Below are 9,702 nucleotides of genomic sequence, written 5' to 3' on the forward strand. Positions count from 1 at the left end.
TCCAATAAAACATGTCACTCTTCTTTTTTTTCCTTTGCCACTGCCATCAGCCTAGAGTAAACCACATCATATGATAGTTATGATAGCCTCATAACTGGATTCCTCACTCTCCTGGTCCTCCAATACTTAGGAATGATGGTCTTTTAAAACTCAAGTCTAGTAATGTCATTTCACTGCTAAAGACATTAGATTATTTCTCATTGCTGTTCAGATTGTTAACATGATTCTGGTGGCATAGTGTGTTTATAGTGTACAGTTAGACAAAAGTAAGTCATTTGAATCCACCAGCTGCTCAATGGGAGAAAGTCAGCAATCTCTTCATGTAGATCGCATAGCCTCAGAAACCCAATGGAAGGCCACTGTAGGTCAGAATCCACTTAATGGTGGTGGGATTTTTGGAGGGGATTTTTAATATGGCTCTCAGGTCTTGCATATAGTCTGACCCATTATCTCACTAACTTTTTGCTTATGACTTTCTTTTCCTTCTTCTTTGGACTTAACTACTCTGCACATGTCATGCTACTTCCCACCATAGGGCTTTTGTGCAGTCTCTTCATTTAGCCTAGACTGGTCCTCTTCATATATATGCATCATCTGTCTAACATTTGTGAAACTTCATACGCATACTTTGGTATGTGATACCAAGAAGGACTGGTTCTTAGGGAAAGACATAAAGGTTAGTTAAGTAAAGGATAAGAGGAAAAGAGGAATCCTCTTAATAGATACATTGACACATTGACTTCAACGCTGGGCTTAACAGAGATTGTGAAGATGGTGCAGGATTGGGCAGAGTTTTATTTCACTGTAGGTAGAGTCACTCTGAGTCTGAGATGATTTGATGGCATCTCACAACATTTGAGAACTTAATTCAAATTTCTCTTTCTCAGGATAGCCCTTCTGGATACCTTACATTATATCAATGAGGGCTCAAAGCACTCTGTATTTGCCTTTAGGATCAGATCATGCACATAATTTATTTCTATTTCCTTTGCTGGTATGTAAACTTACATTTTCCTTACTATTGCGTGGTTTCTGCCTCATCCCAAAAAATAAATGTTTGCTGAAAGAAAATAGAAAACTCTAATTTTCCTATCATACATATGTGTAGTTAATTAATTTCAACTTAAATGAAGGGTATGACACTAATTTATTCATTCACTCACTCACTCAAATATTCATGGAATGTCTACTGTGTTCCAAGCATTGTTCTAAGCACTAGAAATAAATCAGTGAAAAACACAGCTGTACTCTTGCCCTCACAGATAGTGCATTCTGGGTCAGAAATATGAGGAAAGGAAGTGGGGGTGGGAGAAAAACAAAGAAATATTTTAAAAATCTAAGACTTTGCTAAGTTATCTGAAGAAAAATAAAGTAGAATAAAGAGAGCATGATGGGATGGGTGATAGGATACAATTAGGCTGGATAGTCAATAAAAATATCTATCCCTAAGGAAGTTATATCTGAATAGAACAAAATTATACTAAAGGGGAAACATGTGAAGATTTAGAATAAGAGCATGCTAGAGAATTGACATAGCAGGTGGAAAGGTCCTAATAAGACTCACGATGCTAGAACACCACCACTCAATGCCATCACCTGACTTAATGTCACTCAGTGCAGGAAGTGAAGGCATCTCCATATATAAATTACATAATTTAAAAGATAGTTTAAAAATTAAGTGTATTATTTCTTAAAATTACATGACTGCTAACAACAAAATTATTTTATTAAATCTTTCTACACTGAATTATAGTGAGTCACAACATTACTAGTATCTGAGTAGAAGCTATTTTTTAGTTTTCACCTTTTCCTTTAATCAAAATTTCATTCTCAAAAATCTATTAACATACATTTACAAATACTGTAATTATGACACAGTAGAAAAATTGATGCCTTTGATTTGTGGTCCTGGAGTACAGTACTGAACATACCATGGACTGCTAAGAGAGCAGACAGCTTTTTAAGTATTTTGATACCTGTAAACTTGGGGGTTTTTTATGACGTGTGTGCACATGTGTGTGCATACTTAACTAATAGAGTCTTCTCTTGACTCATGTCATGTTGTAGCAGGGGTGTGTGTGTGTGTGTGTGTGTGTGTGTGTGCGCGCGCGCGCGCGCATGTGTGTGTATGTGTGTGTGTCCTGGACTCACATAATCTTTTCCTGTCTCATGTTATGTTGCGTCAGGGACTGGTGAACTCAAAATAAGCAGGTCAGATAGCAGCCTGCTGCCTCACAAGCTTCAGAAGTTGATTAAACCCAACACCAGCAGACAACACAGCAGGCTGCTGGCTCATATACAAAGAACTAAAGGCTAGAGGATAAAAAAGCAGATGCAGTAACCAAAGGTAGCAAAAAAAGCAAGAGACTTTTGCCAGAGCATCCATACATATTAAATAAAGGTCACATTCCTGAGGAAATGCTCTTTGAATTGATTGGCTGCTTATACCAGAACTTTTTATAGAGATGGCTGCATTATATTAGATCACATCATAGAAGTGATTACATTTTATCAGACTACAAAATTGGGGATGACTACATCATTACATGGATGCCAAACTGTCTCTTAACTGCCCAAATACTGAGGGTGAAAGTACAACCTAATTGATGTAATAATAACCATTGTAAGTGGGCTTATGAAAAATATTTTTATTGTTTAACCAAATGTTGTTTTGTTGTTATATGCTGTCACTCAAGTGACCTACATACAACAGCCCTAAACTCTGCTCTATTCCTTGCCAATCCTATTGTCTCCGACACACCTATCCCCATTACCCCAGTGACTTAATGAATCCATCAAGGATCTTCCTCTCCTGCACTGTCCCTCCACCCTCCCAAGCATGATGTCCCTCTCCAAGGACTGATCCCACCTTGCAACATGTCCAAAGTATGTCGGACAAAGCTTCAGAATCCTTCCTTCTAAGGAGCAGCCTGGCTTTACCCTCTCCAGAATAAACCTGTTTGTTCTCCTAGCAGTCCATGGTATATTCAATACTCTTCTCCAATGCCAAAGCTCAAAGGTATCAACTCTCCTTCTATAATCCCTAGTCATTATCCAGCTTTCTGATGCATAGCAAGTAATTGGAAAGACCATGGCCTGTATTAGATGCACCTTAGTCACCAGACTGACATCGCTGTTCTTCAGTACTTTGGAGAGGTCTCGGACAGTTGACTTTCCCAATGTAATTTATCTTTTCATTTCCTGGCTGCAGGTAATAAGAGTGTTGGTTGTAGAGCCAAGCAAACTGAAGCTGTCAACAATCTCAATCTCTTCACCATCTATCATGATGCTGCCAATCGGCCCAGTGGTGAGAGGCTTTGTTTTCTTGATGTTGAGCTTCAGTCCATATTGAAGGCTGCAGTCCTTGACCTTCTGCAGCAAGCACTTCAGGACCTCTTCCATTTCAGCAAGCAGGGTTGCGCCATCTGCATAACGCAGATTATTGATGAGTCTACCTCCAATCCTGATGCCACATTTCTCCTCACAGGACCCACATTCCCAGATAATCTGTTCTGCATATAGACTGAAAAGATATGTGAACCATGAAGTGTTTCTTTGCTCTGTTCTGATGACCACCTCCTGGTCCAACTATAGGTTTCACATAAGCACAATCAAGTGTTTTGGGATTCCCACTCTTCTCAGAGTCAGGCACAGTTTGTTGTGATCGACACAGTCAAATGCCTTTGCATAGTTTAACTGAATATAGGTATTCCACCTGCACAAAATGTTACAGACAGTCATTTTGGTGTCTTTAAACCCTTCTGACAGTGTCACTACAGGTTGTCTGTACCATTGACAGAACTAATTCTACACTGAGAAAGACAATTTCAATCTGTAAATATAAATGTGAGAGTTCTCATGGCGTGGTAGCAAGAAGTTGCACTGCCAACCCAAGGCATATACATCAAATCCATCAGCTGCTGAACAGAAGAAAGATGGACAATCTCTTCCAATGTGATTTATTGCCTCTGAAAACCCTCTGACAGGTTAGCTATGAGTCAGTTCTGACTCAACATACATAGCAACAATAAAAGGTTAAAATCTTAATTTTTTAAAATAAAACAGTAGACTTAGTTACCAGCTTCAAGTCCTCTATAAATTTGGCAAGTATATACAGTACAAAAACAGAGCATGATGACCTATAATTTGAATATTTTGCTAAGGATTCACTTTAGTAGAAACAACGATGAAAAGCACTCCCATTCTTTCTCGTAGTGGGGTCAGTACACTTTGTCTACCTAAACAAGTTTAGTTGGTTTTCTGATCCTGATAATCTAAAGGTCTGACTGACACACTATGTGATAGATTATCATGCAAAAGCATGGTCTGGTTTTATGTTGCTGATACTGCCCTTCTACATACCTTGTGAATAGTCTCTGGAGATCACCATCAGAAGTACCTAAAAGCATCTTCAGTAGTGGCATCACTAGGGCATAAGATATTGTTATGGGGTGAATTGTTCTCCCTAAAATAAGCTCTTATTCCTGTGGATTTAATTCCATTTGAGAACAGAACTTCGTTATGTTAATGAGATTCTATCAGTCTCTCTCTCTCTCTCATTGCCATTGAGTCAGAACTCTTAACTAACCTTTCAAAGCAATAAATTGTATGGAAGGGCATAGCCCATCTTTCTCCCGAGGAGATGCTGATGTATTCAAACCACCAAAGAGGGATGGCCTTTGCATTATCAGCATAATTCTATACTGACTACACCACCAACTTTCCATTTATAGCAGAGTAGGGTGTATTTTAAGCCAATAACCTTTTAAAAAAATTTTTTTATTATTATTAATTTTATTGGAAGTTTACAGAGACTGAGGATTTCCATTCATTCATTGTGGCACTTTTCTCCCTGCCCAGAATTCACTCTTCTCTTTGAAAAGTAAAAGAAAAATTCTTTCATTGTTATACAAACCCTCCCCCCAAGTCTACTCCGCTATGCAGCCTTCATTCTGGACTCCTGTCATGACAATAATACCTAATCATATATCCCTTTTAAACAGTTTTCTCCCTCATCTGTTTCAATGCAGTATATATTATTTAACCCATCTTTCTCAGTCTCCCCCCAACACAAATGTCAGTCCTGTTTTACAACAGTGGCACTATGCAGTATTTGTCCTTTTGTGACTGAGATATTTTACTCAGCATAATTCTTCCAGGATCACCCATTTTGAATAATATTGCATGAGTTCCTTGTTTTTAATACAGCATAGTATTCCATTGTGTGAATATACCACAGCTTCTCTAGCCATTCATTTGGTGACGGGTACTTAGGTTGCTTCCAACTCCTTACTATTGTGAACAAAGCCATGATAAACATGAGTGTGCATGCCAATGACCTTTGAGATATGAAAAGAAGAGATTAGGCAAAGAAAATGAAGCACAGATGGAAGGGAAGATACATAGCATAAGAGGATGGCAAAGGAATAGAAGATGAAGAAGGACAGAGACTGTCTCCCAGAGCGAGCAGAGAGAGAAATGCTTCCACTAGCGTCAGACCCCTGAAATTTGGGCTTCTAGCCTTAAACTCAGAGGGTAGGGAACCAGGGAGAATGTTTCTTCAAATCCAAAAATAAATTTTAAAATTAATAATTATTTTCTATTTTTGTTTTCAAACTTCTCTTTCCTACTAAATATTCAATGAGAAATTAATTCCAACTTGGTAATTCTCTCCTAGAGAAAAATACGAAAAGGATGAACTACTTCCCAATTCATTTTATAAATATGTAATTGTTGCCATTACGTGCCTTCTAGCTGGAGTCAACTCCTAGCTGTCTGTCTAGAGGGTTTCCATAGGAAATAAATCTCATGAGAAGAAATTGTCCATTTTTTCTCCCACAGGGTAGTTGATAGATTCGAACAGCCTGTGGATTGGCACCTCCTCACACACTAGGCCACTAGAGCTCCTAGGATCACCCTAATACCAAATTCATAAAAAGAAAACTAAACAACTAAACACCAGTATTTCTCATGAATATTAATACAAGAATCATTTAACAAAATATTAGCAAGTAGAATTCATCAACATATAAAAATAATTATAGATCATAGCCAAGTGGAGTTTATGCAAGGCTAGTTCAATATTTAAAAAATCAATGACTGTAATCTACCACATTAACAGACTAAAGAAGAAAAATCACACGATCATATTAATTAATGCAAAAAAGCATTTACAAAATTTAACATCTATTCATGATGAAAATCTCTCAGAAAAATAGGAATAAATAGGAATTTATTCTTGTTGAAAAGCAGCTGTCACAAAAATAAATTTAAAAAGCTAATATGAAACTACTAATAAAAGACTGGGTGTGTTCCCCATAAAATCCACAAGGCCTCAGTCTCGACTCTCAGCAGGCCCCCTGCCTGCCCCCAGTCCAGGTCTGCAAGGCTCCCTGTGCTGGACGCATCACCTCAGATCTTGAGCTGGACGTAGGCTGTAGGTAGGCAAACCTCATGTTGGGGTTGGGGGGAGACAGACTCAGGAGATGAAATGACAAAGTCAACCCTCCAGAAAGCCATTGATCTGGTGACAAAAGCTACCGAAGAGGATAAAGCCAAGAATTAGGAGGAGGGTCTCCATCTCCACCATCATGCCATGGAGTATTTCCAGCATTCCATTAAATATGAGGCCCACAGGGACAAGGCCAAGGAGAGCATCAGAGCCAAGCCCGTGCAGTACCTGGACCAGGCAGAGAAGGCTGAAGGGTAAAGCAAAGCATGTTAAAAAGATAGTCAAGGGGCAACAGTGAGAGCAATGGCAGCATCAGTGACAGTGAAAGAAAATCCAGAGAAAGGGAAATTGCAACAGCAACTGATGGGTGCCTTGGGATGGAAAAGCCTAACATTCGATGGAATGACCTGGCTGGGCTCAAGGGGGCTAAGGAGGTCCTCAAAGAAGTTATTTTGCTCATTAAATTCACACCACCCTTATTCACAGGCAAGTACACGCCTCAGCGAGGGATACTGCTCTTTGGACTAGCTGGCACAGGGAAATGCTGCCTGGCTAAAGCTGTGGCCACAGAGGCCAACAACACCTCCTTATCTGCGTCCTTCTCAGATCTGATGTCTAAATGATTGGGAGAGTAAGACGGTGGTGAAGAACCAGTTTGAGCTGGCCCAGCAGGACAAACCCTCCATCATCTTTATCAGTGATGTGGACTCCCTGTGTGGATCCCAAAATGACAACTAGAGTGAGGCTGCCTGCAGGATCAAAACAGGGTTCTAGGTCCAGATGCAGAGAGTGGGGAACAACAACCGGGACTCTGGCTCTTGGTGCCACAAGCATCTCACGGGTTTTGGAATCAGCTACCAGGGGGAGGTTGGAAAAACAGATTCACATTTCACTGTCAGAGGAAGCTCCCGGAGCCCAGGTGTTCAGGTTGAAATTGGGGAGCACACCCCACAATATCTACAGGCTGGCGTGGAAAACAGAAGGCTGCTCCGATCAGCATCATCATGCAGGACTCTATCCTGCAGCCTGTTTACAAAGTACAGACTTCAAAGGTCTGTGGCCCTTCCTGCACCAACCCTAGTGTTATGACCGATGACCTCCTGACCCCTTGCTCACCAGGCCACCCAGGGGCTATGGAGACGCTTGGATGCCCCTAGTAACAAACTCTTAGAGCCTGTGGTTTGCATGTCAGACGTGCTTCAGTCTTTGGCCACCACTCGGCCCACTGTGAATGTAGATGACCTAGTGAAAGAGACGAAGTTCTCAGAAGACCGGACAAGTGAGTTAAAAGCTTCTCCACCTGATGGGGTGAAGGTGGGAGGCTGAATGGGAAAATGTGTGGTACTCTCCATGCTGATGACCAGATAGAGCTCATCCTCTTCAGCACAGCGTCCCATCTGCTGTCTGGCTGCCAGCAGTGAGCAAGGAGGGCCTCCCACTTCCAGAGACACCGGAAACACGCGGATTCACACAGGAAGGGGCTCCTCCTCCTCTCCTGCATGCTTGCCAACAACTGCTCCAGCAGCTATTTTTAAAAAAATAAAAACCAAACCCAAAACAATCCTTTTGTTCTCCTAAGTTAATGCTGCTTGGATTTTTGTCTTGTTTATAAGTAAAATCACCTGGAAGCATCATAGAGTGGGATGGCTTGATTGGGTTGGGGCCACAAACCTGCAGGACATTTAGACCCGAGTGAACCTGAAGCAGGGCCTGGCTGGTGGCCCTGGGCCCCAGCTCACAGCTCTTGATGTTGCTTGGAGGAGGAGATAGTCTGTGAGCCAAGCTGTCAATGTGAAGGTCAAGTGGGTTCACCACGGCCTGTCTTACCTCTGAATGTGACAACACAGCCCAGCCCGGAGTGCCAGTTCTGGAAATGGCCTAATTAATCCTTTTCCCTCTGGGGAGGAAAAAAAAAAAATCCTCTACAAGGCATTCCTAGACTATATGCTGTATTTACACAAATAAATGAAATCAAAGAGCTACAGATAAAAAATGAAGGCATAAAAAATGCCTCTATTTGTAAATGACTCAACTGTTCATGCAGAAATTTACAATGAATGTGAGAAAATACCAAAATCCAAATAAACTGTAAAATAGTTGTTATGTCACCGAGTCACCAGCAACACATAGCAACCGTATGTACAATAGTTCTGAGCTTGCCCAGTCCTGAGCTAGTATCACTGACTCCATCACATCTACCTCCATTGCCCTCTTTACTGTATCAATCCATCTCATCTGGGGCCTTCCTCTCCTGCACTGTACCGCCACACTTCTGAGCATGATGTCCTTCTCCAAGGATTGGTCCCCGCCTGGCCACATGCCCAAAGTATGTGTAACAGAGCTTCAAAATCCTAGCCTTCAAGGAGAAACTTGTTCTCATCCTCTCTAAAACAGACTTATTTGTTTTCTTGGCAGTCCATAGTATGTTCAAGACTCTTCTCCAGCACCCTAAGACTAACAAATAAATTATTAGGTCACATAAACATACAAAAACCCTAGATAAATATGATTAGTAAGCTTTCATTCAAATAAAATTAAAACAATCAATTATATTTCTATAAGCTAGTAATATATATAGTTATAGTTGTTATAATTGTTTAGTTATCGTTACTGTTACTTTTGTTGTTATTTGTCATTGAGGCACTTCTGACTCATCATTAACATGTACTAAAAATGAAATTAATATCCATATAGCCAATAAAACATACACAAGATGGTATAGTAAAAATTATAAAACACTAAAAATAAGATCTGCAATATACATAGAATGTGCATTAACTGAAGGCCCAGCAGAGTAAAGATTTCAGGTTTCTAAAATCTGAGATTTACAAGTTTAATCTAGTCCTTATAAAAATTTAAAAAAAATAGTTTATAGATATGGATATGATATATTTAAAATATATATGAGAAGGTAAATCAAGCAAAATAGCCATAAAATAATTTTGAAAAAGCAAAAGTAGAGACATCACTCAATTCAATTTCAAGACTCACTACAAAATAAAAGTAATGGAGAGGGATATTGGCAGAGGTGTAAATGGACAGAACAATGGAATAGACTTCAGGATACAGAAATGGACCCATGCAAATATTCACATTTGTTTTTTGACAAGTGTTCAAATGTAACTGAATGAAAGGACAGCTTTTTCAACAAATAGTGCTAAAGCAATTGGATACCTATAGCAAATTCTTTGACTTAAACCTTATATTAAAAGTAATTAAAAAACCAGGTCACCATATAGCCAACAATTGTA

The 9,702-nt window shown here is 39.8% G+C and overlaps 1 pseudogene; it reads left to right on the forward strand.

Moving 5' to 3' along the window:
• The first annotated feature begins 6,490 nt into the window (after positions 1–6,490).
• Positions 6,491–7,777, forward strand: LOC102853986 (annotated as a pseudogene).
• Positions 7,778–9,702: the final 1,925 nt, after the last annotated feature.

Source organism: Elephantulus edwardii, unplaced genomic scaffold (genome assembly GCF_000299155.1).
Source record: "Elephantulus edwardii isolate Elephantulus edwardi_28Jun2011 unplaced genomic scaffold, EleEdw1.0 scaffold00054, whole genome shotgun sequence".
NCBI lineage: Eukaryota > Metazoa > Chordata > Mammalia > Macroscelidea > Macroscelididae > Elephantulus > Elephantulus edwardii.